Source organism: Pocillopora verrucosa, chromosome 9 (genome assembly GCF_036669915.1).
Source record: "Pocillopora verrucosa isolate sample1 chromosome 9, ASM3666991v2, whole genome shotgun sequence".
Lineage (NCBI taxonomy): Eukaryota > Metazoa > Cnidaria > Anthozoa > Scleractinia > Pocilloporidae > Pocillopora > Pocillopora verrucosa.
The window spans coordinates 8,258,733-8,266,822 of NC_089320.1; the positions used below are offsets into that span (position 1 = coordinate 8,258,733).

An 8,090-nucleotide genomic window follows, 5' to 3' on the forward strand; every position below is an offset into this window, starting at 1 on the left:
GTAGTGGCAATGGCAGCTCATAGTGTCCATCTGAACGATGAGTGATTCCTTGCTTAACCTTTGCCATGAATCTTTGATCATCCATGGAAAGGGTCTGTTGAGCCACGTGCTTCACCGCACTGAAATCTTGCTGGAACATTCTCTTGACTGCTTCTGGAGAGATGATCTCTTTTACGAGTGTCTCAACAACAAACCCATGGGAAGGTAGTTCTTCGCTGCCAATCTCCTTCACAGCAACTCGGTGACATGAGACATCCAAGTCTTCTCTGTTCGTACTTCCTGTCACTGGACTGATGATGCCCCAACCAAGGAGGGTATGGATGGCATAGGGATCACTGCTTCTAATGCGAATAACCTGCTTCGGCTTTATAGCATTTGGACAGTTCAAACCAATCAATCTTGCAGATCTTCTTGATAAGGGTAAATCTTGTTGGTTAAGTTAGGTGTGGCCATTTTGTTGCTGACTACAGTCTTGGAATCTCATTTCTTTTAGATGGTATTTCGTTCCTTGAGTATGCCTTGGGAAGTTTAATGTGGACCTCTCTATCCATTCTTTCAACAATTAGACTGCCAACTCTGTGAGTAGGAACTACTTCTGAACCATGCATGGTGTTCAACTTCATTTGAGTTTCGACTCCATTAACTTGCAATTCTTTGAGTATGCTTTTCTTAATGAAAGTTCTGTTACTAGCTGGGTCGAGCACTGCATAAATCACCTATCGTCGTTCGGGTTGTCATGCTGCTATATTCGAACTGGAACAAGCATAGAATTTGTGATGGTATTGGTGGTTTCAGTAGCATTACAGGTACTTGTACAGCTGCTAGTTGCTTTGGTTGAATGAACAGCTCTTACCTGATCTTTACTGCTATGCTTAGGAGAAATCTTAATTTCATCATGAAGAACAGTTGGGTGGGGCATACTACAAGTTTTGCGCACCTTCTGGTTTCAACATCTTGACATATGGCTGTAGCGGAAACAATCGAAACATATTCTTGCTTCTTGAACAAATGCTTTTCTTTAACAGTCTTCCTCTTGACGCTTGAACAGTTCTCTAGACTGTGATGCTGGCTATTACAGAATCGACATGAAGAAGATGGTGGCAATTGCTCTTCGGGAGGTGTGGCATTTGTCGAGAAGCTACTTGCACTCTTGACTCTTCTCCCACTGTTGTTACTGTTGGTAGTGTTGGTGAACTCATTTTTCCTTGCTTCCTTAAGGGCTTCAGGTGAGAATACTGGGTCAGTAGCCAGGGATGCTTCTTGCGTTACAAATTTAACAACATCATGAAACATAGAAAGTCTTTGTTCTGATTTTAACATCTTGTTGGCAAGATGGCACCATCTCACTCCCACGCTACTTGGCAACTTTAAAGTTATCCTTTTAAGAGTGTCTTCAGAGTTAAGGCCTTCCATGTACATTAGGGTCTTCATGGCTTGTTCACTAAGCACCAGAAAATCAGCTTTCCAACTGTTGGAAATGCATGCCATCCCCTTCCCTTACAGGAGGCCAAGCATTCAGTTTATCCTTGTAGGCCTGTGCAACGGGATAAGGATGGCCGAATCTTTCCTTCAATACCTTTCTAGCCTTATCATAGGAATCTGTAGAGTTGAGGGTAATGAGGCCTAAAATTGATTTCTTAGCATCCGCAGATGTGAACTGGCCTAAATAATAGAGCCTTTGCTTTGAATCGCTGACTTGGCACTCTATTAAACTTTTGAAAGCACTGATGAATGTTGCATAATCAAAGTGGTTTCCAGAGGAAACTAAGGGCTGCTGTGCTGGGAGCAGACTCATTCTTTGTTGTTCTGCGACGAGCTTAACTTGTCTGTTCTGCTGGAAATCTCTGGCTTTAATTCATGTGATGGTGATTTACCAGCTGGTATAACTTGGCTTACAACTGGGCCAGGTTGCATCTACATACATACATACATACATACATAACTTTATTTGATAACGCAGGTTAAAATTTGCGCAACTTTACAGCTGATGTGGACCTGCCTAAACTAATTAGTCTATAATTATATAAAATACAGATGATAAAATTTATAAGTTGAATAAATCAAGTAAACCATAAAGTTTTAGTAATAGTGAAAATTTGGTTTCATGTTTTGTATAACATTACCTCCCTTTTCAAAATTAATATTCATAACAGTTTGCTTGGATTGTTTTAAGTTATATTTAAAAATAGATAAATTTGGAGAATCTTTAACATTATCGGGAAGTGCATTCCATGCTACTGCAGATCTATGAGCAAAGGACCTACGACCCAATTCGGTTTTGGGCCTATTAAGTACAACATTCAGGGATTTCCTTAGGTTATAACTGTTAGAGTTCTTGGTCACCAAACAATTAATTTCCCGCAACCCTAAATTATAATAAGCATTATATGTAATAGTTAAGATACGTAGCTTATAAAAATACTCTAAAGGCATCCAGCCAACCTTAGAAAGTACATCATTATCCCCAAACTATTTGGTATCTTATGAATTAGCCTGGCAGCCCTGATGTGAATCATTTCTAGATCTTTAAGCTTGGATCCAGACCCCCAAATTGCAATTCCATATAGAACACTTGGTATAACTATCCTATAGTAAAAAGTCTCCAAGATAGATGTACATAGGAAATTTATACGTCTCAACATTTTAACTTTGGCATTAAATGCAGATCTAGCCAATGCAACATGCTGAGACCAAGAGAGTTTATCATCAATTGTAACCCAAAGGCAATTGGTGGAGGACACATACCGAATGGTGTCCATACCCCACTTCAGCTGTTTCAAAGGACCTATGAAGGGGGTAGTACTTAAGACCATTGCCTCGGATTTACCTTCATGTAGAATCAATCTGTTACTAAGACACCAGGAATTAACCTGGTCCAAAACAGCCTGTAACCCTGTTGTTATTTCATCAACAGTATTCCCTACTACATATATTGTTGTGTCATCAGCATACATATAGACTTCTCCACTGGTAATAGATTCAGGGAGGTCATTAACATAAGATGCAAACAATCTTGGTCCTAGTAAGGATCCCTGAGGGACCCCGGCTCTAATGGGGATTCTATCAGATCTAGACCCACTTACACTAGTCCCTTGTACACGGTTGGAGAGATAGTCATTGATCCATTTCCACATATCACCTGCCAAGCCAACAGCCTTGAGTTTCTCAGTAAGAATACTGTGGTTGACACAATCAAAAGCTTTGCGGAAATCAATGAATAAGACTCCAACCTTATGGCCTCTATCCAGGGCACTCCCCCAGGACTCAGTGAGATGAAGGAGGAGGCTCTCCGTTGAATAGCCCCTCCTAAATCCCCATTGTCTATCTGTGAGAATGCCATTGGATAACATGTGATCATCAAGTGAGTCTAGAAAACAAATCAAAGCACTTGTAATAATTGTACTTAATAAAACTCCATTGTTGCCTCTGGGTTTGACAGTTTGGGTTAGAATTTTAAAAAAGGCATCTTCACTTACCTTGACTGCTTACCACAAAGTCTTTAACCTTTCCTGCTCTGTTAAGCCAAGATCGTAAGAAGTGGAACAGCTGTCATGCACTGCAATTTCTTCCCAGCAAAGACATTGTGACAGCAAGCTACCTGGCTTACATTCATCACTTTCCACATGCAACCATGTGGGCAGGAATGAAATATCTCCATTTGAAAGAAGAGAATTTCAGTTAGGGTTAGCCAACCCCATACTAATAAATTTTGACTGCAGAGAACTTCATTTAAAACTAAAGATAGAAAACGGAATTAAAATAAAAGATGTAACTAGAGCAGCATAGGGACATCTAGACGACATTCTATATCTGAGGGTTGCTTTGAACCAAAATTCGATGAGGAATGCATTCAGAGAAGATGTGGCAGATTAGTCTTTGTGTGAAGTGTATCACGCAGAGTTGCAAATTTTAGAATGAAAATAATTAACATGATATTCATTGCTTTGTCGAGCTTTGAAGGTTGTTTTATGTAGCTTGATGTGGCGTTTAATTGACACCCAAAACCACTATCTTTAGAAAAAAATTAATTCTCACGTGATCGCCTCCTGTGGTCTTGAATGGACGAAAAGGCTTTAAATGAAAAAAGTTTTAAATGTGTTCCTCACTCAGCCCTTCCAAAACCTCTAAGGGCCAGGACATGTTGACATGATTGCAATGTGCTTTCAAATGTTTTGGTTCCTCTTTGCGGAGCAGTTGTTGCCCACAGGCACACAATAGCTCCTCTTCTGAGCAGACTGACTTTTGTTGCAACACATCTCCCTGTTTAAACTTCACTGGGCACAAGCTACAGTGCTGCTCAATTTCCTGGCAGTGGTGGACAAGATACTGCCAAATATCCTTGAGGGGCACATCCCTCTCACAACCCAGCACTTAACTGTTATGCCTTCCATCATTTTGGCAGCAATTAAGTTTGGACAGTACTCATATGTGGGTGCCTGCACTTATGGCAGTTATGTGCCCTGTTTTCTTCCATTTGTTTGGCCCAGTGACCGCATGTCGAATGGCCACATGGGTTACATATCTGAGCATCGACCATTGAACAAGTACTGCAACATGAATAAAGATAAATTAGGAGTAACCATGAGACAACCATGACTTGAAAAGTTTATGATATGTACCAAACATCACATAAAAATACCTGTGGGAAACTGGTTAGGGTTGATGAAATCGAAATAGTCTTGTGTAGACAACATGCTTAATTTTGTGATTGAAACTCTGACTTGATGAGTGCACACTTAGCAATCTGTTCTGAGCTTCTGCTTATGCTGAATGACAATGCAACAAGCCTCCTTTCCATGGAGTAATGAATAGGACATTTTAGTATAAATGAAGGCGTTGTTAGAAAAAATAGCAATCGCAACTAAAACACCACACAAGCAATCCTCAGTGAATGTCCTTGCAAAATTTTGCTAGATCGGAATACATGTTGGCCTGTTATTTTAATACTATTGCTAACTGTGAGAATTTTGTTCAAGGTCACGACAATTTCTCTTTCATTTTATTTTGTGATTGCCTTTACTTTAATGAGATATTTCTTGATAGAGTGTGAAGAAATTGGATTCTATTCATTCTTGGTTCCATTTTGTGAAGATTGAACAGTCGCATTTTACAAACATTTAACAGTTGCATTTTAGGAATATTAAATGGTTGCATTTTATGATTATTCAACTGTCGTATTTTACTAACATTTTACTGTCGCATTTTATAAACATTTAACAATCAGATATATCAGAAACTACATAATCAAGAGAATTAAATAAGAATGCAGTATTTATAACTCCTCAGGAAAGAATACGTTATTCATTATTCCCAGGTTTCCAAACCAAATTATTCATTCTTTTTTCTCTACTTAAACCCAGTATATCAATCTTCATTCAGCTTCCACCCCAGACTAAGTGCAAAAACACATTTTAGCACTGTGTACAGTTTACAGTTTTGCTTGGCATTTAAATGGTTGTGATGTGGGAATTACAACTTACAATTTACACTCAAATTATTTGAGTGTAAATTGTAACATAGCTGTCACATGCAGGTTTCTTTGATCTAGTTCTCTATTTATGTATTCATTTATTCAGTTATTTCCTTTGCCTTTTTACACCTTTGGAATTTATTCTGAACTGCACCTATCTACAATTAAGTTAAGCAACAAATAATCCCAAGAAGAAAACCAATGCAGGATAAGTAACGGTGTATACTTACATTTTTTGGATCATTCTTGAAATAACAATGAACTTAAATTGTGCGAATGAACTTTTGATTAAGGACTTACTCTACTTTTCATGCAATAAGTCAATGATCTGTTTATAATTGAATTTTAGGGTTACACCTGAAGATAATAGAAAAGCTGCATTATGTGAGAATTATGGCGGCCTTTAGGAGTTGCGATCATTAACACCATATGCTAAGATGATTCCTTTGACTCAAACCCAGAACAACTGCATCAGCTTGCTCTGACAAACTAGGTAGAACAGAAGTAAGAAGGGGGAGTACATTGGACCCCAGAGGAACCTTGGACAGAGCACTGGGTACAGTGAGAGCTTTATTATTTGTTTCAGGGGGAGAGAGTCTCCTGATCACTTCCTCTGCAACCTTAGTCACTAGTTTCTAGGCGTTATTATCCACTCCATGTGTCAGACTTGAAAGAAGTGGTTCATCCTCATGCTCAGTGATGACTTTGGGACTCTGCCTATCCCACCAGTCTTATTAATGTTTCCTCTTGATAAGCTGGTGCGAAAGCCTCCATTTCCTGACATTGATTAGCCAGCAAATGCAGCCTATGCATATCTGTTGCTCTTGCCAGGGTAGTGGGTGTGTTTACCAGCTTTTATCTGTCATCATTTAATAGAACATCCTCACAAAATGCAAAATCAGTATCTGAACTTCTTCCACCTGCTGCAGGGTGCCAAGATTCTTTGCCTCAAATTCATACTTTTCAGGGTGAAGAACAACATACCAGAAACCCTCATCAACACCCACAGTCATGCCATTGACATTTGTGGATTGTGGTACCCTGAGCTAGTCTTAGTGGAACTAAGAGTTGCTTACAGTGGGAAAGACAATGAGTTGACTTACTAACAGGTCCAATTGGTACAAGTAATGGGATCTTCATTGATATAGAATGGACCCGTATATACAGCAAACCACATAAACACAACATTAGAAGCTGGTGCAGGATCATCAACCATCTTTGTAGACAATGTCCACCATTGTACCTACTACCCCATTGTACACTGGTATGGCTGTGTATTACACTGGAGTAATTTTGCTTTTTTTGTTCCCACTTCAGGCGATGTGTAGGAAACACATACAGTCCTTGTTTTTCCATACTTGCTGAAAGCTCGGGACCATGTGATACCCGATTCCAGACCTTGTCAATTCTTCCCTTCCCTCCCCACCCCCTGGACTGGTCTCCAAAATGCTGAAGAGTTTTATTGCAGTTTGTGGAGGCACTTGTGTTGTTTCCGATAATTCCGATGTTCGATAACTCGCGATTTCCTGTAAATATTTCGGGATCGATGTTCGATTTCACGAGTACCAAAACTTGATTTTTCAATTTGCTTTTTTATTATGTTACAAAATCATCTTATATTACATTTGATATTATTAACTCAACCGGAAGTCACGTAATGTTACGAAATAGTAACGCACTATCCTTTTCGTCTCTATAACATTTCCCCCTCCAGAATTACAATCATTGCCTTAATGTTGAAATTCTTACTATAACGAAACGAAAAATATAACAATTGAACACGAAATACTGAGTCAAAATTCAAACCGAAATATAAAGTAGATTGTCATTGTCTCTATCAGTGTCACTCTTGCATTTATAGCAGTGAAAGTTTGGTAATAGGTCTCTTCAAAATCTTATCTCCAACTTTAACATCTACTACTCGCACGAGACCGTCCGCTCCAGGGTAGGTGCGAAGAATTCTACCCACTTTCCAGTCTCGTCGTCTTGCATCGGGGTCGATCACAATCACTACGTCGTCTTCTTTCAGGTTCTTTTCCTTAGAGAACCACTTGTGTCGAGAACCAATGTATGGCAGATATTCTTTCAACCAACGTTGCCATACGCGATGAATGAGCTCTTGAATTCGCCTCCATCGTTAACAAGGGTTGAACTCGGTCGTGTCAACACTATCTGGAACTATGTCTCCGCCCATCTGACCAATGATAAAGTGGTTTGGCGTCAATACTGGTTCGTCATTTGGGTCATCACTGATGGTCGTTAGTGGTCTCGAGTTAAGCAAACTCTCGACTCCTGTAAAACAGGTTTGCAGCTCTTCATCTGTGACGTCTGCGTCTTGTAAAATGGCTGAAATAGCTCGCTTTGCCGCTTTAATCAAGGCTTCGAATACACCACCGAAGTGCGGTGCTGCTGGTGGGTTCCAGTACCACTCCACGCCTTTGTTTGCCGTTGTGCGTCGGATTTGTTCTTGATCTAATTCTGCGACTAATTCTCGAATTTCTCTGTCTGCAGCGACGAAGTTTGATCCGTTGTCGCTAGCCATTATCTTGGGCCATCCTCTTCTAGCAGTCATCCTGGTGAACGCGTTCATGAAACTACCTGTGTCTAGGGATGTGGCCAT

General features: G+C 39.8%; 2 pseudogenes; both read right to left on the reverse strand.

Annotated features, from left to right (window-relative positions):
- Positions 1 to 2,045: 2,045 nt before the first annotated feature.
- On the reverse strand, positions 2,046 to 3,360 carry LOC136283427 (uncharacterized; annotated as a pseudogene).
- Positions 3,361 to 7,325: 3,965 nt separating this feature from the next.
- LOC136283462 (uncharacterized) lies at positions 7,326 to 8,090 on the reverse strand (annotated as a pseudogene).